Source organism: Schistocerca cancellata, chromosome 5 (assembly GCF_023864275.1).
Source record: "Schistocerca cancellata isolate TAMUIC-IGC-003103 chromosome 5, iqSchCanc2.1, whole genome shotgun sequence".
NCBI classification, from domain to species: Eukaryota; Metazoa; Arthropoda; class Insecta; order Orthoptera; family Acrididae; genus Schistocerca; species Schistocerca cancellata.
The window spans coordinates 51,530,968-51,556,176 of record NC_064630.1 but is presented as its reverse complement, the minus strand read 5'-3'; positions in this window follow the sequence as shown (position 1 = coordinate 51,556,176).

Below are 25,209 nucleotides of genomic sequence, written 5' to 3'. Positions count from 1 at the left end.
CGCAACGCCACCAACGCATCCAATGTCGCACTGGGCAGTGGTTCAAATGGTTCAAATGGCTCTGAGCACTATGGGACTTAACATCTGTGGTCATCAGTCCCCTAGAACTGAGAACTACTTAAACCTAACTAACCTAAGGACAGCACACACATCCATGCCCGAGGCAGGATTCGAACCTGCGACCGTAGCAGTTGCGCGGCTCCGGACTGAGCACCTAGAACCGCGAGACCACCGCGGCCGGCCGCTGGGCAGTGGTCATAATGATTTAGCTGATCAGTGTATATCGGCACCGCTTGCGGCGCAGCAAACGTCATTATGACAATGAGACACAATTGGACAATAAGAGCAATAACTTACGAAGTTATTTATTTATTTATTGTTCTGTGGGACCAAATTAAGGAGAAGTCCCCACGGTCATGGAACGAGTCAATACATGAAATTATAACACGATAGTAAAAACAGATAAAATGAAATATAGGAAACATATTCAGGCGACAAGTCGTAAGTCAAAATAAAGAAAATCAGCAATGTGACACTGGAATTTGCTTAATTTTTCAGCTCTTCCAGGAGCTCCTCGACAGAATAGAAGGAGTGAGCCATGAGGAAACTCTTCAGTTTAGACTTAAAAGTGTTTGGGCTACTGCTAAGATTTTTGAGTTCTTGTGGTAACTTATTGAAAATGGATGCAGCAGAATACCGCACTCCTTTCTGCACAATAGTCAAGGAAGTGCATTACACATGCAGATTTGATTTCTGCCTAGTATTAACTGAGTGAAAGCTGCTAACTCTTGGGAATAAGCTAGTATTGCTAACAACAAGACATTAAAGAAAATACATACTGTGAGGGCAATGTCAAAATTCCCAGACTATTGAATAGGGGTCGACAAGAGGTTCTCGAACGTACACCACATATAGCTCGAACAGCCCGTTTTTGAGCCAAAAATACCCTTTTTGAATCAGAAGAATTACCACAAAAAATAATACCATACGACATAAGCGTATGAAAATATACGAAGTAGACTACTTTTCGTGTTGAACTGTCACTTCTTTCAGATACTGTTCTAATGGTAAACAAAGCAGCATTTAGTTTCTGAACAAGATCCTGAACATGGGCTTTCCACAACAGCTTACTATGTATCCGAACGCCTAGGAACTTGAACTGTTCTGTCTCGCTTATTATATGCCCATTCTGTCTGAGCAAAATATTGGTTCTTGTTGAATTGTGACAAGAAACTGTCAAAACAGAGTCTTACTGTGATTTAACATCAAATTATTTTCCACAATCCACAAACTCATTTCATGAACTACATTATTTGATACTGTTTCACTATTACACACAAGATCCTTCACTACCAAGCTGGTGTCATCAGCAAACAGAAATATTTTTGAATCATCTGTAATACTACAAGGCATATCATTTATATACGAGTTCACCTGCTATATTCAGAAAGGGATTATTAAATACTGTACGTATATGCGACTTATCAGTAACATGGACATTCACAATACGCAGTGATTCTATATCCTCGACCTGTCTCTGCAGACCAGCCACTTCCTTTACGACTGATCATATGGTTTTAATTTTATCCTGAGACTTAGCTATTCTATCTGCATACCATATACTTTTTGCCTTCCTAATAACATTTTTAAGCGCTTTACAATACTGTTTGTCATGGGCTGCTGCATTTAGATTTTGACTGTTTCTAACGTTTTGATATAATTGGCGCTTTGTTCTACAAGATATTCTTATCCATCTAGTCAGCCACCCAGGCTGCCTGTTTGTGCTAGTACCCTGTTTTGAACTTTCTAACGGAAAGCAACTTTCAAAGATCACGAGAAAAGTGTTGAGGAAAGAATTATATTTATCGTCTACTGTATCAGCACTATAAACATCTCACCACTCTTGTTCCTTGATAAGGTTTACAAAGGTCTCTACAGCAACTGCATCAGCTTTCCTAAACAGTTGATAACTATATTTAACACGTGTTGCAGCACAAAAATCCTTTAGAGTTAAAATTTGTGCATCATGATCTGAAAGGCCATTCACCTTTTTGCTAACAGAATGCCCTTCTAGTAATGAGGAATGAACAAAAATGTTGTCTATGGTTTTTCTACTGTTCCCTTGCACTCTCGCTGGAAAGAATAATGTTTGCATAAGATTATATGAATTAAGGAGCTCTACCAGCATCCTTTTCCTTGCACAATCACTTATATAATTAATATTGAAGTCACCACAAATAACTAACCTTTTTTATTTCTTATAAAGTGAACCAAGAACCTCCTCTAGCTTTAGCAAAAATGTTGTGAACTCGGAGTCTGTGGATCTATAAATAACAACAGTTTAGCTCCACTAAATTTAACCACACCTGCACAGCATTCAAACACCTTTTCAGTGCAGTAATTTGAAACATCAATTGGCTCAAATGGGATGCCGTTTTTCACATGCATGGCTACTCCCCCACACCGAAAAGCACTCCTAGAAAAGCTGCCAGCCAACCTGTATCCTGGTAAAGGAAGCCTCGGAATTATCTCGTTATTCAAGAAGTGTTCAGATATACCAATAATTTCAGAGTCAACATCTATAACCAGTTCACTAACTTTATCTCTAATACCTTGTATATTTTGATGAAATATACTAATTCCCTCATTACTCAGATACCTAAGCTTTGTCGAAAGTGGTTCCTTTGTTAGAGAGACTTCCCTTAAGCAGGAATACCTATCAGCTGACTTCAATCTGAAAAAGATGCAGCTCTAACACCCACTACTACACGAATTTTCCCATGGGTGATTCCCCCACCCCCTACCTATGCTGTCACCTATAAGGTTTGTTGCCAACCGCCAACCTCCCCTTCCCATACCCGTTGAGGTGCAGGCCATGTCTAGTGAAACCCGTCCTGCTGATATACTCCACTGATACCAATGAAATGTGACCCATGCCTGCTGTCATAAGCGCACCCCCAAGTCTCGTGTTATTACGCCTGATGGCTGTATTAAGATGAGGCCGATAGTGACGCTGAAACAGTTCCACGAAATGCACATTCGTGTTGCGAGTCTGAGTGGCTATGTTTTCCAGGTCACCTTCTATGTCATACACCCCATCCCTATCAGTACTATTAACAGCCCCACCCACAATCACTACCAGATCCTCTTTAGTAACCCCCCTATGTTAACAGTCGCCTGAGCCAATCCTGCATTAGGCTTCACAATGCCGATGACCTGGTACTTAATCCCCAACACTTCCTGCAACTGCTGGCCTACACCTCTACCATGAGAACTACCTAACAGCAGAACCTTCTTCTTTCCCTTCGACTTAGCAACTGCCCTAGCCACCGTAACTGCTGAGGTCTGCTGCATACTTCCTACATCTACAGCTACTAGAGATTCCTCTCCACTAGACTCTGACAGTTGGTCATATCTATTGCAAACATCAATAGTAAAACTATCTGAAAATCTCCTTCTCCTAGTAGATCTCTTGCCAACAGCCAACTCCCATTCCCCAACCCCCTTCTCCCTCCTCATCTTATCTAGCTCCTCCTGTGCGTTTTTCAACTGCACATGAAGGGCACAGATCTTACACTCCTGCTCCTCTATCAACTTACTCTTGCTACATAACCTGCAGTTCCAGGAGAGGATCTCACCAGAATGCCCACTGACTTCCCCACTGCATTCCTCCCAGTGAAAATACTTCGACCAAGTCTCACACCGCAATCCACTACTCACGAAGCTACGCCAAAGCCCACACTTCTCACTCTTGGTAAAACTACTTTATCTACGTTCCGCTACTACAATAAGAAGATGTTAAAAAACTGACTACAATAATCACAAACTTACTCTACAAGGGAAGTAACTACTATTATTAACAGTATTAATCAACAACAAATGAGAATATAACTAACACTAACACAGAAAGAAAATCAAACGTCTAATGACACAGTAAGGAAACTGAAAACGGTTCCCAAAAAGTTATTCTGAAATTATTTCCCAGAAAACATCAAGGACACCGGTTCAAGACTACTAAAGTTCCTAAATACAGGGCTATTAGAAATGATTGAAGCGATTTCATAAATTCACTGTAGCTCCATTCATTGACATATGGTCACGACACACTACAGATACGTAGAAAAACTCATAAAGTTTTGTTCGGCTGAAGCCGCACTTCAGATTTCTGCCGCCAGAGCGCTCGAGAGCGTAGTGAGACAAAATGGCGACAGGAGCCGAGAAAGCGTATGTCGTGCTTGAAATGCACTCACATCAGTCAGTCATAACAGTGCAACGGCACTTCAGGACGAAGTTCAACAAAGATCCACCAACTGCTAACTCCATTCGGCGATGATATGCGCAGTTTAAAGCATCAACGATGCTTTCGAACTCATTGATGGGGACATGCTGCGCCGAGTGTGGGAGGAACTTCATTATTGGCTTGATGTCTGCCGAATCACTAAAGGGGCACATATCGAACATTTGTGAATGCCTAAAAAAACTTTTTGAGTTTTTGTATGTGTGTGCAAAGCATTGTGAAAATATCTCAAATAATAAAGTTATTGTAGAGCTGTGAAATCGCTTCAATCATTTGTACCCTGTAAACCAGTATACGCAAACAATTAATTAGTACTTAGCTTTCGATGCGCCACTACAACTGCAACTGGTCAGCGCGGAATATAAACACAGGTAAGGGGTTAAGCTGCTCGATACGAAACACTCACAAATATCAGGTCATAACACAAGAAAGGTAGAGGTGAATGAAGAAACCATTAATAAGTCACTTATATAGTAAATATTATCACAAAAACCTTTAAAATATGTATCTGAAACCTAAAAATATATAAAAACTTAAAGAGCGATCTCACACAGAGTCACGCGCTTATGACGTCACACCAAGCTTTGAAGTATAAGAACGGTTAACGGAAATAGAGTACTGCTCCTGACGGGGGCACACTTGCAGATTTTCGACTTCATTTGAATGTTTTAAAATATGTTTAGCTAGCTCAGTCCCTTACTTACGAACCGTTGGGAGGAAATAAATAAATATGTTGCCGTGAAAGGCGGCGTACTGTTTGAAACACTGATGACAATGTTTTCCATGTCAAAAGATGTCACACTGACGCCGTTTTAACACTTTCTTCCAAGGAGTTATGTTAATGTTTTGACGTGTAACTAACAAGCACGTAAGTCCACGCTGTGCAGCCTTCGTAAACACTAAGTACTATATGCTACAGTGGAAATACATGGCCGCTATACCTCTACTGTATTCCTTGCCCTGCATCTCCAGTCAGCAGCAGCGCTCAGTGCTTACTTGGTATTCATTCGGAGCTTGACACTGTTGGCTCTGTTTCGTAATCCTTTCTCGCATTCTTCGAGCCACGATATTCCTTCTGCTCACCACACAGGTTTGGATGGAGCCAAGTAGGACAAAACTTTCTCTCTCCCAGACGATTCAAGAGATTCGCCATAGTCCGATAAACGTGTTCTGTTTTGCACAAATATGAGAAGAGGAACTTTCATTCCACTAAGATCTAATTAATACGCGTTCTTTATTAATAATTTACGCTCATGAGCAACTGAATGCAGGGTAGCAACTGTACTGAAGGCAGAGCACCCCTATCGCCACAGTGAATATAATAGTTCGGCCTTTCACTACATCTACATCTACATCTACATGGCTACTCTGCAATTGACATTTAAGTGCTTGGCAGAGGGTTCGTCGAACCACAATCATACTATCTCTCTACCATTCCACTCCCGAACAGCGCGTGGGAAAAACGAACACCTAAACCTTTCTGTTCGAGCTCTGATTTCCCTTATTTTATTTTGATGATTATTCCTACCTATGTAGGTTAGGCTCAACAAAATATTTTCGCATTCGGAAGAGAAAGTTGGTGACTGACGGAGATATCGTAAGACAATGTTCTGGTCGTAAGCGCGAATATAGGATGAGCAAGACACGCAATGCCAGCACATGTAGTCGTGGGTAAATCGTAGTGGCCAACTCATTAGTTACTCCAATCTAGCGCAGATATTGGGTTTTTACCCTGCCACCGGGTCAACATTGTACTCTCAGTGGCATGATCCTGTGAACAACGCCACTATCAGAGTCTAATGACGCGGCCAGAAAATTGTTGACGACAGAGGTCACGAGATTGTAGCATCGCATGGGCCGCCCGCAAAGTAGCAAACCAGTTGCAGTTTAGTGCTGGACGGCAAACGGGTTGATCAGCCAGACCATTTGCAACCACTCCCTTAGTTTGCGGTACAGTAACCTGTGTTCAACACAAGTCACTAGACGCAGACATTAGAATGGGAACAAGAACATATCCGTTCTATGATCGAAGTATAGATAATGGTCTCCTCGGTTGGTCAGTAGATTAAAACTTCACTGCAAGCTAATTGTAGGGTACGAGAGTACGAATAAGTGGAAAACATGAAGTGATGCATCACTTTTACCAATAACCAACCATTCAGGCAAAGTGTGGAGGTATTCTCGTGTGACGTATGTTTTCATGTGCTGAAATGACACGCCTGCTATGTTTTATACTCGCTCCTTATATAAACACGTAAAAGTAAACAGAGCCAAGTTCATTGCGAGCTGATCACATGAAGATTTCCAATAAAGATAACCAGAAAGTCAAGGTCTACATGCAGATCGATATTCAGGCAACAACTAAATGAGACTTGTAATTCGGACGGCATACTATTGAAAACTAACTTATGGCCACTTGCCCAAATCGCCACTCTGAGCAGTCAGGCCCATATGACCGTCTGCTTACGCTGCAGGTACAGCTTTTTAATTACTAGCTGCAACACCTCTGAACCGCAATTGAAATCGACTCCTGGTGGTGATGCTATAAATCCCTACCTAAATACCTCCCCATGGAATCGGAACATGGGGTCAGAAATGGTCAAGCCTGTCCCAGAATGAACGATAAGCGGTTGAGTGGAGTGGCAACTCATTCCACCAGCGCAGATTTAGAACTATAGTCTCGATCTGGCTACCGCAGGAAGCGCAGCTAGCGAAGATGACAACGCACCAACAGTAGAAGTCTGCTCAAGTGTCACCAAGGAAGAATGGATGGAGGCAGAGGGAGTGGTTCACTTCCGTAGATTCCCAAATAGTGATCCTCTCTCACTCGCTCACCGGCGAGAGCGGACAGAGGGTAGAAGACGGATTGAGGTACAAGGGTGAGAGACCTGGTTGTTGGCAACCCTGGCGTCCACCCCAGGAGTTGGAGGAGGGGCAGGGGCGGCACTTGTAGCTGTGGCAGTGGCTGGAGCTGATTGAGGTACCGAGTCAGGTGGGCGTGTCCAGCCACGTTGTCAAACAACTGGCAGTTCCCATGACCTATAACGATCCATTCGTTCACCGCCGACATCTGGCGAATGGGCACGCCCACACATTTGTACCCCACACACAGGTGTGCCATTATGCAAGACTGGCATGCTGCAGAAGGTCTAATAGGTTGTGATACCAGCACACATGCAGGGCTTCAGCCGGAATAGCCTCATTCATGAGGGTGGACCTATACATGGACGAGTGGTGTGGAAGCTGTGTAAGGTATCCTCGGGTGATTTCAGCTGCGACGTGTTACCCATCTGGATTTTGAATGTGTGAGCGATCTACTCAACATTTGCATTGGAGGTGGGATGAAACGGGCAGTGATCAGATGTTTGATGCTTTATGGTAACAGAAGGCAGCAGATAAAAAGAAAATTGAGAGCGCCATTGAAAGAATGGTGGAACGATTTCATGACTACGAGACTTATTTACAGATCAAGAGGTAGGCAAATGGTTCATATGGCTCTGAGCACTATGGGACTTAAAATCTGAGGTCATCCGTCCCCTAGAACTTAGAGCTACTTAAACCTAACTAACCTAAGGACATAACACACATCCACGCCCGAGGCAGGATTCGAACCGTAGCGGTCGAGCGGTTGCAGACTGAAGCGCCTAGAACCGCTCGGCCAGAACGGCCTGCTCTCTTGTTTGGCGAAAATGCTGTTAAACAGCGGTTAATTTAAATAGGATGCAACTATCCTTATTTTAAATGTTGCAAACTGAGTGCGTTTTCAGCTGAAGTTGACGAATGAATAGACATTGAAGAAATTTAGCTACGGATGGAGAGTTGACTGACGACGTGATATTACAAAGTGTTTTCAACCCACAGAGGCACCAGAACTGAGAGTGACGTTGAAGAAACGCCTCCAACTCACATCTCTTCGGCTGAGGGTTCAGAAGCTTTAAACATTTTAGTTAAATGGTCTGGAGTTATGAATCTGCACGTCATGAAAAATAATTTTTGCCAAACAATAGTTGAATCCAAGAAACAAATTAACATTTGTGCCCTATTCCAGAGGGTTCAGGGGAAAATTCCAGCTATACGAAGCTGACAATATACATAACTTTCGTAGATGTAGAGAAAGCCTTTGATAATGTTAAATGGGATAAGATGTTTGAGGTACTCAAAAAAATAGGAATAGACTATAAAGATGGAAAAATGATATGGAACCTGTACAAAAACGAGATAGCAGTTATCCGTGGATGGATAAAACAAGAAGAGGTGCAGATACGGAACGGTGTCCGACAAGGTTGCGCACTGTCCCCTGTTATCTTTAACCTATACATTGAAGAGGCGCTGAAAAAAGTAAGGGAAAATTCACAGACATGGCCAACGAATAGATATGATAAGATATGCCGATGATATAGCTGTCCTAGCTGAAAGTGAAGAAGATCTTGTAGTCCTCCTGAATAGAATGGATAAAGTTATGGGGGGAAGAATATAATATGAGAATTAATAAAGCAAAAATCCGACAAAAAAGATCAAGTGGAAGTCTAAGTTCATGTAGGCAATGAACTGCTTGAACAAGTTGATAAATTTACTTATCTGGGCAGCAATATTACCAGAGATAGAAGGAGCAAGACAGAGGTGAGAAGTAGAATTGCTCAAGCGAAGGCTGCTTTTAACAAGAAGAAAAGCATCTTAACATCTAAGAGCATCAGCCTTGAAATCAGGAACAGATTTTTGAAATCATACGTGTGGAGTGTGGCATGCTATGGGTGTGAAACATGGACGCTCGGCACAGAGGAAGACCAGAAGCTAAATTCTTTTAAAATGTGGTACTATAGACACATGCTCAAAATAAAATGTATCGACAAGGTCACAAACGAAGTGGTTCTGGAAAGAGCAGGTGAGAAGAGAAGCTTCTGGAGTTTCATTGTTAAAAGAAGAGTGCAATTTACAGGCCATCTATTAAGAGATAAAGGACTCCCGAACACAGTCATACAGGGATATTTCGAGGGAAAAAGACCAAGAGGAAGACCACGGCTGAGGTACATGGATCAAATCGTGAAAGATGTGAGATGTAACACCTATAAAGAAATGAAGAGAAAAGCTGAAAGACGCACAGAATGGAGACAAGCTGCCATTGTAGCTGTTGCAAACCAATCCTTGGATTGACCACTACAGAAGAAGAAGACGATTAGTGGTGGATAACAGTTCGACATATTCCACATCCTCGAAAATGACAGATATCTGTGCTATGCCTAAGACAGTGATTCCAACTGAAGTGCACCAAATCCTCGGTATCAGTTTTTATTAAGTAGCTTGTTATTGATCTTATCAAACGATGGGGCTCATTTATTTCGTAACTGGTGTACAAGCAATTATTTACGTGTACTGAACTTTTCTAAGACTTTGTGCCTTGATTTAATAGAGTAGCAGAATAGTCGACTTTTAATTCAGTTTGGTTTTTTAGGGAAAGTAACACACACTTTTAATTCCTTATTCTGTAATGTCTCTTGTTGTGTTTAATTAATAAGAGTTACTTGGTTTTGTACTTAAAAACTGAACGTTTTGATTATTTTATCCTTTATTTTAAACCATGTCGTTAAAAATGACTTTGAAATACATTGACAGGTTCCTGAGCATGCCGTATTATCAAGGTCCTGCTCTGTTAATTACTGTGCATATGATGTGCGGGGTGGGTATAATAAAATTTTCGCTACTTGAGAGGGCCGCCATGAAAAATGAGTGATAGTAGGACAATGTGTAAATATTTGTAACGGCGTCCGGAAGAGACACGAGGATCAAACCGTTGAAAGAAACACATTTCAATTTGCAAATGAGAGGGTAAAATTTAATAACTGCGTACCATATTTACGTTCCTGGTTATAAACGTTGATCAGTGTAATGACCATCTGCGTCCTCGACAGCCTGGATCCGCACTAGAGATACCATTTCACACTTACTCACGGCACTTTTCGAATGCTGGACCACTGAATGTTCAGCTACTGTGACACAGCTCGCGCACTGCTAGAAAATCGCACATAGCGACCGCCGCTCTCAGCCATGGCAGGCCGGGGTGGCCGAGCGGTTCTAGGCGCTACAGTCTGCAACCGTACGGCCGCTACAGTCTCTGGTTCGAATCCTGCCTCGGGCATGGACGTGTGTAATGTCCTTAGGTTAGTTAGGTTTAAGTAGTTCTAAGTTCTAGGGGACTGATGACCTCAGAAGTTAAATCCCATAGTGCTCAGAGGCCTTTGAACCATCTCAACCATGACAACGATAATATCTTGAGTGATTTGTGGCGCAATTGTTCGTCGGACTCTCACAGGAGCAATTACCAACTCACGAGTTAATTAGAACTTCCGAATCATGTTCTTCAAACCCGACGCGGAAAGAGGACCTCTACGTATTCCTAGACCGGTTCGCTACTCCAAAGAGCAGCAGCACTATTGATGTAGTTATGATAAAACAACTTCACGAGTTGTTCATCATTATCCAGACCCGTGTCGGCTGCCCACAGCTCTCATTCACACTGGTGCTTTGGTTTCAACCCTACGTCGCCCTACCAGTTTCTGAGCATAATAGCAAGTCGTGACACTTAACACCACTGAAGACGGAAATCCTGTAGCACACACTCCGAACATCGTTCCTATGCGCTGAGGTGACGAAAGTCATGGGATAGCGATATGCATCTATACAGATGGCGGTAGCATCGCGTACACAATGCAGAAAAGGGCGGCACGATAGTGATTTAAGACATTGCTCGAACAGTTCACGGGTGTACTGCCAGTCCATAGTGTCCAGCGGGCACAATATTTCGGCGATCAAATATGTCGTCATCGTCAGGTGCGCTGACGAACTGAGTTCCTGAGGGCGGGCCGCCGTCTTAAATCCCCTCCCCTCGCGAGGCGTTCTCTCCGTGGTCCGCGCCCGCTCGTCAGCTGTCGGTGAGACGCTGGCATCGGCGTCTGTGGTGTTGTTGTTGTTGTGGTCTTCAGTCCTGAGACTGGTTTGATGCAGCTCTCCATGCTACTCTATCCTGTGCAAGCTTCTTCATCTTCCAGTACCTACTACAACCTACATCCTTCTGAATCTGCTTAGTGTATTCATCTCTTGGTCTCCCTCTACGATTTTTACCCTCCACGCTGCCCTCCAATACTAAATTGGTGATCCCTTGATGCCTCAAAACATGTCCTACCTACCGATCCCTTCTTCTGGTCAAGTTGTGCCACAAACTTCTCTTCTCCCCAATCCTATTCAATACTTCCTCATTAGTTATGTGATCTACCCATGTAATCTTCAGCATTCTTCTGTAGCACCACATTTCGAAAGCTTCTATTCTCTTCTTGTCCAAACTATTTATCGTCCATGTTTCACTTCCATACATGGCTACACTCCATACAAATACTTTCAGAAATGACTTCCTGACACTTAAATCTATACTCGATGTTAACAAATTTCTCTTCTTCAGAAACGCTTTCCTTGCCATTGCCAGTCTACATTTGATATCCTCTCTACTTCGACCATCATCAGTTATTTTTCTCCCCAAATAGCAAAACTCCTTTACTACTTTAAGTGTCTCATTTCCCAATCTAATTCCCTCAGCATCACCCGACTTAATTCGACTACATTCCATTACCCTCGTTTTGCTTTTGTTGATGCTCATCTTATATCCTCCTTTCAAGACACCATCCATTCCGTTCAACTGCTCTTCCAAGTCCTTTGCTGTCTCTGACAGAATTACAATGTCATCGGCGAACCTCAAAGTTTTTATTTCTTCTCCATGGATTTTAATACCTACTCCGAATTTTTCTTTTGTTTCCTTTACTGGTTGCTCAATATACATATTGAATAACATCGGGGAGAGGCTGCAACCCTGTCTTACTCCCTTCCCAACAACTGCTTCCCTTTCATGCCCCTCGATTCCTATAACTGCCATCTGGTTTCTGTACAAATTGTAAATAGCCCTTCGCTCCCTGTATTTTACCCCTGCCACCTTCAGAATTTGAAAGAGAGTATTCCAGTCAACATTGTCAAAAGCTTTCTCTAAGTCTACAGTGACATCTGTGTAATTGCCTCCTCCGCCCTAGTCGCCCGTTCGTTTCCTTTGCTGAGCGTCTTTTTAATTAGACTCAATTCTGGTTCCCATGCGCTGCTGACGCGCGAGCGCGGACCGCGGAGAGAACGCCTCGCGAGGGGAGTGGATTTAAGATGGCCGCCTGCCCTCAGGAGCTCAGTTCGTCAGCGCACCTGACGATGACGACTTATCAGAGCGCCGAAATACTGTGCCCGTTGGACACTATGGACTGACAATACACCCGTTGACTGTTCGAGCAAGAAATATGCTGGGAGAAACTGAAGGATTTCGGACATGATTGTGGCTGGAAGACAGGAATTAACGCACTGTGAATGCGGAATTGTAGTTCGAAATCGTTAGGGAGTTCAATGTTCCGAGATCCACAGTGTTAAGAGTGTGCCGAGAATACGCAATTTCATGCGTTACCTCTCACCATGGACACGTAGAGGCCGAAGGACCGAGAGCAGCAGCGTTTGTGTAAAGTTGTCAGTGGTAACAAACAATCAACAGTGCGTGAAATAAGTACAGAAATCAACGTAGGACGTACGACGAACGTATTCGCTAGGAGTGCTGCGAAATTTGGCGTTAATGCGCTATAGCAGACGACCGATACAAGTGCCTTTGCTAACAGCATGACTTCGCGACTCCTGGACTCGTCACCATATCCGTTGGACTCTAAACGACTGGGAAACCTTCGCCTGGTGAAATGAGTCCCTCCTTCAGTTGGTAACAGCTGATGGTAGGGTTCGAGTGTGGCGCAGGCACCAAGAAGCTATGGACCCAAGTTGTCAACAAGGAAGTGTGTAAGTTCGTTGTGGCTCCGTAATGGTGTCTCATCTGGTTCAACTGGACTGATCATGGACTGGAAATGGTTATGTTGGGCTTCTTGGAGACCATGGACTTCAGGTATCCATGGAATTCATATTCCCAAAGAAAGATGGAATTTTCATGGATTGCTATGCGCCATGTTACCAGGCCTGATTGGTATGAAGAACATTCTGGACAATTAGAATAATATGGTCACCCAGATCGCCAGAAATGGGGCATATACGAGAGGCCAATTCGTTCACAAAATCGTGCGCCGCCAACATATTGGCTGTTATGGACAACTATGGAGGCAACATCTGCAGGAGACTTCCAATGACACGTCAGGTTGACGCACTACGCCGAGAAAAGTTAGTCCGACATGATTTTAGGAGTTATCTCACAATTTTTGTCACCTCAGTGTAAAGATGGGTAGACAAACGGCACCTAATTTTCCGTCTTCGCCGGCTAAAGTAGGGAAAGTTTAATTACAACTACTTTGTATAGTAGAAAGAATACGTGATTACATTTTTACATGATAACGTGGTATAGAGGGTGCGACATTCAGCACACAGAGTTGCCGCCTTTGAGAGCAGCAACGGTTCTATCACGACTGGATATCAAACTTGAGTTTGGATGATAGATGGATAGATAACATCCATCCTGGTTCAACAGTTCGCCCGAGTTCACGAGTCGTAGTGGTGGGCCATTCTCTCGTCAGTCATAGTCAGATGATTGTAATTGGTGAGAGATCCGGACAACACGCTGGTCGGGACAACGCTGTCTGTATAAGTGTTTTTCAGGACAACGCGAGCAAAATGCGGTCTTGTTGATATATTACGGAGACCTGGAAGGTATGGTTGCGGGCTTTCCAAAATAACTACGCACCCTCCGACTCAAAGTTGCAATATTAAAAGTCTTGGCTGGTTTCGTTGTCTAGGGGCTGGGATACGTAGTTGCCGCATTACAGGCCAACTACTGCTGAGTCTACAGTATACGATAAGAATACACACGTGCAACGATTGGTCGAAGTTCATATCACTCGGCAATTGCGAATTTTGAACGTAGCATAGACGTTTACAAATGAAAGATTGTAATTTAATAAAATCTGCAGGTTCTATCTTAACGACTTTAAATGATGAGAACGATAGCAGAAGTACTTTTGATAATGCGGTATATTTCTGCAAAACACTTCATAGTGTCGTTGGTCCAGCAATTACATAAAATATAAGTTGAATAACAGGGAAACAATAGATTCCTACTGCACGTAATTGGTTACGAGCAACAAGATAGCTCGCGAGACATTCACTTCTAAACGCACACTACTTCTTCACTGCAGAAGCCTCGGAAATCACATAAGAGCATAGGTCGGCGCTCCGAAATATTTCTATCCTCCGCGACCAGGAGCAAACTGCTCCACTGTCCAAATCTTTCCGCCGACCGTGCGTCGGTAGCGCCATACCGTCCGCGTCCAGCACTCACTCCCGTGTCCAGTGCCGTATTGCCCATAACTCCCATGTGTCCTCTTCGGAAACGATGCTCCTTCCCAATGTCCATACGTCTCTCTTAGTAACGAGCACTGTGATTGGCTAGAGCGCTCCCTCCATGTCTCCAAGCCAACATGCACTCACAAACATATTGAAACACAAACCAAATACCGGATATACATTTAAGTAACTTGAAATTAAACAATTATTCCTACGGCTGGACCATAAACACGTGCTAACACACATTAGTAAATACATAAACAAAATAAATAAGCATTATATCAAAGCAATAGCAACAAAAGGTAGGCAAGTAGCCTAATGTCTCTGTGCTTTCTAGAACACGGTAAATATTTAACCAATTTCTTCATGAATAGTATATATCGGATATAAACAAAGACATAGGCGAATAAATATATTTATAAGCAAGCTGCTACCGTTTATTCGTGTAACTGCGGAGTACTTATGGCCTGACGCGATCGATAGTAATCGCCCACTTTGACCTCCAATAACTCATGTACTATTCAAGTTACATGCCTGTAATTCATACCAATTTAAATTTACATTAATAGCTTTCTAAAGAGACGTCGATCGACGAAATCGGATGAAGCGTTTATATTTTGGAAATTCGTTCCTGCTTAATACTTGTACATTACTGGCCATTAAAATTGCTACACCACGAAGATGACGTGCTACAGACGCGAAATTTAACACACAGGAAGAAGATGCTGTCATATGCAAATGATTATCTTTTCAAAGCATTCACACAAGGTTGACACCAGAGGTGACACCTACAACGTCCTGACATGAGGAAAGTTTCCATCCATTTCCCATACACAAACAGCAGTTGACCGGCGTTGGCTGGTGAAACGATGTTGTGATGCGTCGTGTAAGGAGAATAAATGCGTACCATCACGTTTCCGACTTTGATAAAGGTCGGATTGTAGCCTGTCGCGATTGCGGTTTATCTTATCGCGACGTTGCTGCTCGCGTCGGTCGAGATCCAATGACTGTTTGTAGAATATGGAATCGGTGGGTTCAGGAGGGTAATACGGAACGCCGTGCTGGATCCCAACGGCCTCGTATCACTAGCAGTCGAGATGACAGGCATCTTATCCACTTGGCTGTAACGGATCGTGCTGCCACGTCTCCAGCCCTGAGTCAAGAGATGGGGACGTTTGCAAGACAACAACCATCTCCACGAGCAGTTCGATGACGTTTGCAGCTCCATGGACTATCAGCTCGGAGACCATGGCTGCGGTTACCCTTGACGCTGTATCACAGGCAGGAGCGCCTGTGATGGTGTACTCAACGACGAACCTGGGTGCACGAATGGCAAAACGTCATTTTTTCGGATGAATCCAGGTTCTGTTTACAGCATCATGATGGTCGCATCCGTGTTTGGCGACATGGCGTGAACGCACATTGGAAGTGCGTATTGGTCACCGCCATACTGACGTATCACCCGGCGTGATGGTATGGAGTGCCATTGGTTACACGCCTCGGTCACCTCTTGTTCGCATTGACGGCACTTTGAACAGTGGACGTTACACTTCAGATGTGTTACGACCCGTGACTTTACCTTTCATTCGATCCCTGCGAAACCCTACATTTCAGCAGGATAATGCGCGACCGCATGTTGCAGGTCCTGTGCGGGCCTTTCTGGATACAGAAAATGTTCGACCGCTGCCCTGGTCAGAACATTCTCCAGATGTCTCACCAATTGAAAACGTCTGGCCAATGGTGGCCGAGCAACTGGCCAGTCACAATACGCCAGTCACTACTCTTGATGAACTGTGGTATCGTGTTGAAGCTGCATGTGCAGCTGCACCTGTACACTCCATCTAAGATCTGTTTGACTCAATGCCCAGGCGTATCAAGGCTGTTATTACAGGTGGAGGTGGTTGTTGTGGGTACTGGTTTCTCAGGATATAAGCACCCAAATTGCGTGAAAATGTAATCACATGTCAGTTCTAGTATAATATATTTGTCCAATGAATTCCCGTTTATCATCTGGATTTCTTCTTGGTGTAGCAATTTTAATGGCCAGTAGTGTATAAATTATCGTCAGATACTAAACTTTAAACTAATAAATATATTGAAAATCTGATTACACCATCAGAATCATCGTGCAAATAATGGTATTGTACATGTTTCTTTTTGAAGTACCATGCAGCATCTGGCTACTATTAATTTCTATACGAACTGTGAAATGTCTGCCATTAATGTTTCACAAAGTCCGCCAACTTTGGCACTCCCGGCGTGTCTCCTTCACTGACACAGGATCACTATGGAATTTCCAGCCACGCGGCCGATGGACCACGTGGTCCGACCGTTGTGCGGCATCACGTGGTTGCTAACGGGCCGCGGCTTGCCGAGCGGCCCAAGCGGTGACCGCCAACTCTGAGCCTAGAATGTTTCCAGGGCGCCGCAACACGCCCGATACCTCACAAGGTACAGCTACCGCTCTCAGCACCTCGGAAGTGTAACAGCTGCTGTCCAAGTTATCAGCTATTCATGTAATAGGTGACAGTGTTGTGTGTCAAATTGCACCCCATATCATCACTGCAGGTGTAGGAACAGTGTGACGATGACGAACGCAGTGTGGCAACGAGGGTTCTCCTCGGAGCCTCCACGTCCAAGTTAAGCTGCACGCAGAACCTGGAGTCGTTTGAAGAGATTATGTGGTCGCCCTCGTGTGTCCAGATTTGACACTGTTGCCGAGTCAAGATAAGCTGCAACATTGGTCCGCTTGCTGACAAAATGCTATGATCCAATGTCGCGCTGTCAGTGTGGATACCTACATCCTACATTCCAGTGAACCACATCAGACCACTTCCTGAGTGAAGGTACATGAGGAAGCTGTACGATCCTGTTCGCCTGAGCCGACTGTTTACCTGTACTAAAAAAAAAAGAAAAAAAAAAGAAAATCAAAAATGGTTCAAATGGCTCTGAACACTATGAGACTTAACTTCTGAGGTCATCAGTCCCCTAGAACTTACAACTACTTAAACCTAACTAACCTAAGGACATCACACACAACCATGCCCGAGGCAGGATTCGAACCTGAGACCGTAGCGGTCGCGCGGTTCCAGACTGTAGCGCCTAGAACCGCTCGGCCACCCTGGACGGCTTGAGATCCTGCAGGGCGTTAAGTAAAGTACTCCTTGACCCATAGATTCTGTGGTGTCACCGCCAGACACCACACTTGCTAGGTGGTAGCTTTAAATCGGCCGCGGTCCATTAGTACATGTCGGACCCGCGTGTCGCCACTGTCAGTAATCGCAGACCGAGCGCCACCACACGGCAGGTCTAGAGAGACTTACTAGCACTCGCCCCAGTTGTACGACGACTTTGCTAGCGACTACACTGACGAAGCCTTTCTCTCATTTGCCGAGAGATCGTTAGAATAGCCTTCAGCTAAGTCCATGGCTACGACCTAGCAAGGCGCCATTAACCATTTCTAGAGAGAGTCTCACTTGTATCATCAAGAATGCTGTATACAAAGTTAAGTATTCCAGCAGCTACCTACTTTTCTTTATAGCATTCATTACGTATCCTGTTTCAGACCTAAGCAAGCCTGCGTGAGTTGACGCGTGCATTTCGGCCTCCTTCTCTAAAAACAGTGTCGGCACGTCTGCCGACACTTCAGATTCCACATTCCTATGACAGTAGTAGGATTCTGAGCAACGCAAACAGCAGCGTAGTAAAGCGAAGTTTCGACAGGCGACGATCCTATACCAGTCGAATTACTATACGTGTTCTTAGTGGCTCCTCTATGATATTCGAAACATAACACGATTTCCTGACATCCAACCGATATTTTAATGCCATTTCTGAATGAGAAACTTTCTGTGAATTCCTTCCTCCCACACAGAATGTGGATGACATTAGTCCTACCTGCTCTGGGCGGTTCAGCTGACATCTCAGTCAACTGCGTATGAAGGTATTTAGTACACTTCATGCAAATTTCAAGATCTTGTAATTTCAATGGCCAGCAATGTAGATTGTAAACAGAACTGCAATAAGAGACAGGGCGTCAGGAGACATCCACATCTACATATACAGGGTTGTCCTGTACCACTACCACTCATTTCCTTTCCTGTTCCACTCGCAAACAGGGCGTGCGAAAAACGACAGTCTCTATGCCTCCGTACAAGCCCTTATTTTTCTTATCTTCATGGTCCTTACGTGAAATGTACTTTGGCGACAGCTGTTTCGTTTTAGAGTGAGCTTCAATTGCCGATTCTCTAAATTTCATCAATACTATTCGTCGAGAAGAACGTCGCTTTCCCTCCAGGGATTTCCATTTGCCTTCCTGAAGCACCTCCGCAATACTTACGTGATGGTCGAATCTACCGGTAACAAATCTGGGAGCCCGCCTCTGAACTGCTTCGATGTCTTCCTTTAACCCGACTTGGAGCTGATCTCAAACACTGGAGCAGTACTGAAGAACCGGTCGCACTCTTGTTCTGTACAAGGTCTACTTTACAGATGAACTATATTTCCTAAAATTCTCCCAATAAACCGAAGTCGACCATTCGCCTTCCCTATTACGGTCCTTACGTGCTCATTCCATGTCATATCGCTTTACAACTTTACGCCTAGATATTTGAACTGTGTCAAGCGGCATCCTAGTAGTACTGTAGTAGAACCTTACAGGACTGATATTCTTACTCATTTGCATTAACTTACATTTTTCCACATTTAGAGGTAGCTGCCATTCATCACATCAACTAGAAATTTCATCTGAGTCCTCTCGTATCCTTCTGTAGGCACTCAAGGACTACAACTTACCGTACACCATAGCATCGTATAGCAAACAGTAGCAGATTGTTTCTGATATTGTCCTTCAGGTTATTTATGTGTACAGAAAATAACAACTGTCCTAACACGCTTCCATGGGTCACTCCTGACGATACCCTTGTCTCTGACGAACACTCGCCGTCGAGGACAACGTAGTGTCCTTTAAGAAGACTCTGAGCCACTCACGTGTCTAGAAAAGTATTCCGTATGCTGGTTGTTTTTGTTGTGGTCTTCAGTCCAGAGATTGGTTTGATGCAGCTCTCCATGCTACTGTACCCTGTGCAATCTTCTTCATCTCCCAATACCTGCTTAGAGATCTCTTGGTCTCCCTCTACGATTTTTACCTTCCACACTGCCCTCCAATATTAAATTGGTGATCCCTTGATGCCTCAGAACGTCTCTACCAACCGTTCTCTTCTTCTAGCCAAGTTGTGCCACAAACTCGTCTTCTCCCCAATTCTATCCAATATCTCCTCATTAGTTACATGATCTATCCATCTAATGTTCAGTATTCTTCTGCAGCGCCACATTTCGATAGCTTCTATTCTCTTCTTGTCCAAACTATTTATCACCCATGTTTCACTTCCATATGTGGCCACACTCCGTACAAATACTTTCAGGAACGACTTCCTGAAACTTAAACCTATACTCTATGTTAACAAATTTTTCTTCTTCAGAAACGCTTTCCTTGACATTGACAGTCTACATTTTATGTCCTCTCTACTTCGACCGGGCAACGGCCTTGCCGCAGTGGAGACACTGGTTCCTGTAAGATCACCGAAGTTATGCACTGTCGGGCGTGGTCGGCACTTGGATGGGTGACCATCCAGGCCGGCATGCGGTGTTGCCATTTTTCGTGGTGCACTCAGCCTCGTGATGCCAACTGAGGAGCTACTAGACCGAATAGTTCCGGCTTCGGTCAAGAATACCATCATAACGACTGGGAGAGCCGTGTGCTGACCCCACGCCCCCCCTATCCGCATCCTCCATGAGAGTGACACGGCGGTCGGATGGTACCTGTTGGCTCAACACAAAAGTTTTGTCTCAAGTACAGATAGTGTTGAGGATCAGTGGACAAAGTTCAAAACCATCGTACAATATGCGTTAGATGAGTATGTGCCAAGCAAGATCGTAAGAGATGAAAAAGAGCCACCGTGGTACAACAACCGAGTTAGAAAACTGCTGCGGAAGCAAAGGGAACTTCACAGCAAACATAAACATAACCAATGCCTTGCAGAAAAACAAAAATTACACGAAGTGAAATGTAACGTGAGGAGGACCATGCGAGAGGCGTTCAATGAATTCGAAAGTAAAGTTCTATGTACTGACTTGGCAGAAAATCCTAAGAAATTTTGGTCTTATGTCAAAGCGGTAGGTGGATCAAATCAAAATGTCCAGACACTCTGTGACCAAAATGGTACTGAAACAGAGGATGACAGACTAAAGGCCGAAATACTAAATGTCTTTTTCCAAAGTTGTTTCACAGAGGAAGATTGCACTGTAGTTCCTTCTCTAGATTGTCGCACAGATGACAAAATGGTAGATATCGAAATAGACGACAGAGGGATAGAGAAACAATTAAAATCGCTCAAAAGAGGAAAGGCCTCTGGACCTGATGGGATACCAGTTCAATTTTACACAGAGTACGCGAAGGAACTTGCCCCCCTTCTTGCAGCGGTGTACCGTAGGTCTCTAGAAGAGCGTAGCGTTCCAAAGGATTGGAAAAGGGCACAGGTCATCCCCGTTTTCAAGAAGGGACGTCGAACAGATGTGCAGAACTATAGACCTATATCTCTAACGTCGATCAGTTGTAGAATTTTGGAACACGTATTGTGTTCGAGTATAATGACTTTTCTGGAGACTAGAAATCTACTCTGTAGGAATCAGCATGGGTTTCGAAAAAGACGGTCATGTGAAACCCAGCTCGCGCTATTCGTCCACGAGACTCAGAGGGCCATAGACACGGGTTCACAGGTAGATGCCGTGTTTCTTGACTTCCGCAAGGCGTTCGATACAGTTCCCCACAGTCGTTTAATGAACAAAGTAAGAGCATATGGACTATCAGACCAATTGTGTGATTGGATTGAGGAGTTCCTAGATAACAGGACGCAGCATGTTATTCTCAATGGAGAGAAGTCTTCCGAAGTAAGAGTAATTTTAGGTGTGCCGCAGGGGAGTGTCATAGGACCGTTGCTATTCACAATATACATAAATGACCTGGTGGATGACATCGGAAGTTCACTGAGGCTTTTTGCAGATGATGCTGTGGTGTATCGAGAGGTTGTAACAATGGAAAATTGTACTGAAATGCAGGAGGATCTGCAGCGAATTGACGCATGGTGCAGGGAATGGCAACTGAATCTCAATGTAGACAAGTGTAATGTGCTGCGAATACACAGAAAGATAGATCCTTTATCATTTAGCTACAAAATAGCAGGTCAGCAACTGGAAGCAGTTAATACCATAAATTATCTGGGAGTACGCATTAGGAGTGATTTAAAATGGAATGATCATGTAATGTTGATTGCCGGTAAATCAGATGCCAGACTGAGATTCTTTGGAAGAATCCTAAGGAAATGCAATCCGAAAACAAAGGAAGTAGGTTACAGTACGCTTGTTCGCCCACTGCTTGAATACTGCTCAGCAGTGTGGGATCCGTACCAGATAGGGTTGATACAAGACATAGAGAAGATCCAACGGAGAGCAGCGCGCTTCGTTACAGGATCATTTAGTAATCGCGAAAGCGTTACGGAGATGATAGATAAACTCCAGTGGAAGACCCTGCAGGAGAGACGCTCAGTAGCTCGGTACGGGCTTTTGTCAAAGTTTCGAGAACATACCTTCACCGAAGAGTCAAGCAGTATATTGCTCCCTCCTACGTATATCTCGCGAAGAGACCATGAGGATAAAATCAGAGATATTAGAGCCCACACAGAGGCATACCGACAATCCTTCTTTCCACGAACAATACGAGACTGGAATAGAAGGGAGAACCGATAGAGGTACTGAAGGTACCCTCCGCCACACACCGTCAGGTGGCTTGCGGAGTATGGATGTAGATGTAGATGTAGATGTACCGGTAGGCCATTCGTGGCCTGAAGACCGAGTACTCTACTTCGGCCATCATCAGTAATTTTGCTCCCCAAATAGCAAAACTCATCCACTACTTTAACTGTCTCACTTCCTAATCTAATTTCCTCAGCATCACCCGACTTATTTCGACTACATTCCATTATTCTCGTTTTGCTTTTGTTGATGTTCATCTTATATTCTTCGTTCAAGACACTGTCCATTCTGTTAAGCAGCTCTTCTAGGTCTGACAGAATTACAATGTCATCGGCGAACCTCAACGTTTTTATTTCTTCTCCATGGATTTTAATTCTCACTCCGAGTTTTTCTTTTGTTTCCTTTACTGCTTACTCAATATACAGATTGAACAACATCGGGGATAGGCTACAACCCTGCCTCACTCCCTTCCCAACCACTGCTTCCCTTTCGTGCTCCTCGACTCTTATAACTGCCATCTGCTTTCCGTACAAATTGTAAATAGCCTTTCGCTCCCTGTATTTTACCCCTGCCACCTTCAGAATTTGAAAGAGAGTATTCCAGTCAACATGGTCAAAAGCTTTCTCTAAGTCTACCAATGCTAGAAAGGTAGGGTTGCCTTCCTTAATCTATCTTCTAAAATAAACGGTAGGGTCAGTATTGCCTCACGTGTTCCAACATTTCTACGGAATCAAAACTGATATTCCCCGACGTCGGCTTCTACCAGTTTTTCCATTCGTCCATAATGAATTCGCGTTAGTATTTTGCAGCCTTGAAGTACTAAACTGATAGTTTGGTAATTCTCACATCTGTCAACACCTGCTTTCTTTGGGATTGGAATTATATTTTTCCTGAAGTCTCAGGGTAATTCGCCTGCCTCGTACATCTTGCTCAGCAGATGGTAGAGTTTTGTCATGACTGGCTCTCCCAAGGTTGTCAGTAGTTCTAATGGAATGTTGTCTGCTCTCGGGGCCTTGTTTCGACTCAGGTCATTCAGTGCTCTGTCAAACTCTTCACGCAGTATTATATCTCCCATGTCATCTTCATCTACATCCTCTTCCATTTCCATAATATTGTCCTCAAGAACCTCGCCCTCGTATAGACCCTCCAGATACTCCTTCAACCTTTCTGCTTTCCCTTCTTTGCTTAGAACTGGGTTTCCATCTGAGCTCTTGATATTCATACAAGTGGTTCTCTTTTCTCCAAAGGTCTCTTTAATTTTCCTGTAGGCAGTATCTATCTTACCCCTTGTGAGATATGCCTCTAATCCTTACATTTGTCCTCTAGTCATCCCTGCTTAGCCATTTTGCACTTCCTGTCGATCTCATTTTTGAGACGTTTGTATTCCTTTTTGCCTGCTTTATTTACTGCATTTTTATATTTCTCCTTTCATCAATTACATTCAATATTTCTACTGTTACCCAAGGATTTCTACTAGCCCTCGTCTTTTTTCGTACTTCATCCTCTGCTGCCTTCACTATTTCATACCTCAAAGCTACCCATTCTTCTTCTACTGTATTTCTATCTCCCATTCCTGTCAATTGTTCCCTCTTGCTCTCCCTGAATCTCTCTACAACCTCTGGTCCCCTCAGTTTATTCAGATCCCATCTCCTGAAATTCCCACCTTTTTGCAGTTCCTTCAGTTTCAATCTATAGTTCATAACCAATAGATTATGTTCAGAGTGCACATCTGCCCCTAGAAACGTCTCACAATTTCAAACCTGGTTCCTAAATCTGTCTTACCATTATATAATCTATCTGAAACCTTCCAGTATCTCTAGAATTTTGCACAGAGCACGTATAGAACCTTCTTTCATGATTCTTGAACCAAGTGTTGGCTATGATTAAGTTAAGCTCTGTGCAAAATTCGACCAAGCTGCTTCCTCTTTCATTTCTTACCCCCATTCCATATTCACCTACTACGTTTCCTTCTCTTCCTTTTGCTACTATCGAATGACCCATGACTATTAAATTTTCGTCTCCTTTCACTATCTGAATAATTTCTTTTATCTCATACATTTAATGAATCTCTTCGTCATCTGCAAAGCTAGTTAGCATATAAACTTTTACTACTGTGGTAGGCGTGGGCTTCGTGTCTATCTTGGCCACAATAAAGCGTTCGCTAGGCTATTTGTAGTAACTTACCTGCACTCCTATTTTTTTATTCTTTTTAAACCTATTCTTGCCTTACCTCTATTTGATTTTGTTTTTACAACCCTGTATTCACCTGAATAGAAGCCTTGTTTCTTTTGTCACCGAACTCCACTAATTCCTACTATATCTAACTTTAACCTATCCATTTCCCTTTTTAATTTTTCTAACCTACCTGCCCGATTAAGGGATCTGACATTCCACGCTCCGATCCGTAGAACACCAGTTTTCTTTCTCCTGATAACGACGTCCTCCTGAGCAGTCCCCGCCCAGAGATCCGAATGGGGGACTATTTTACCCCCGGTATATTTTACCCAAGAGGACGCCATCATCATTTAACCACGCAGTAAAGCTGCATGCCCTAGAGAAAAATTACGGCTGTAGTTTCCCATTGCTTTCAGCCGTTTGCAGCACCAGCACAGCATGGTCGTTTTGGTTAGTGTTACAAGGCCAGATCAGTCAATCATCCAGACCGTTGCCCCCGAAACTACTGAAAAGGCTGCTGCCCCTCTTCAGGAACCACGCTTTTGTCTGGTCTCTCAACAGATACCCCTCCGTTGTGGTTG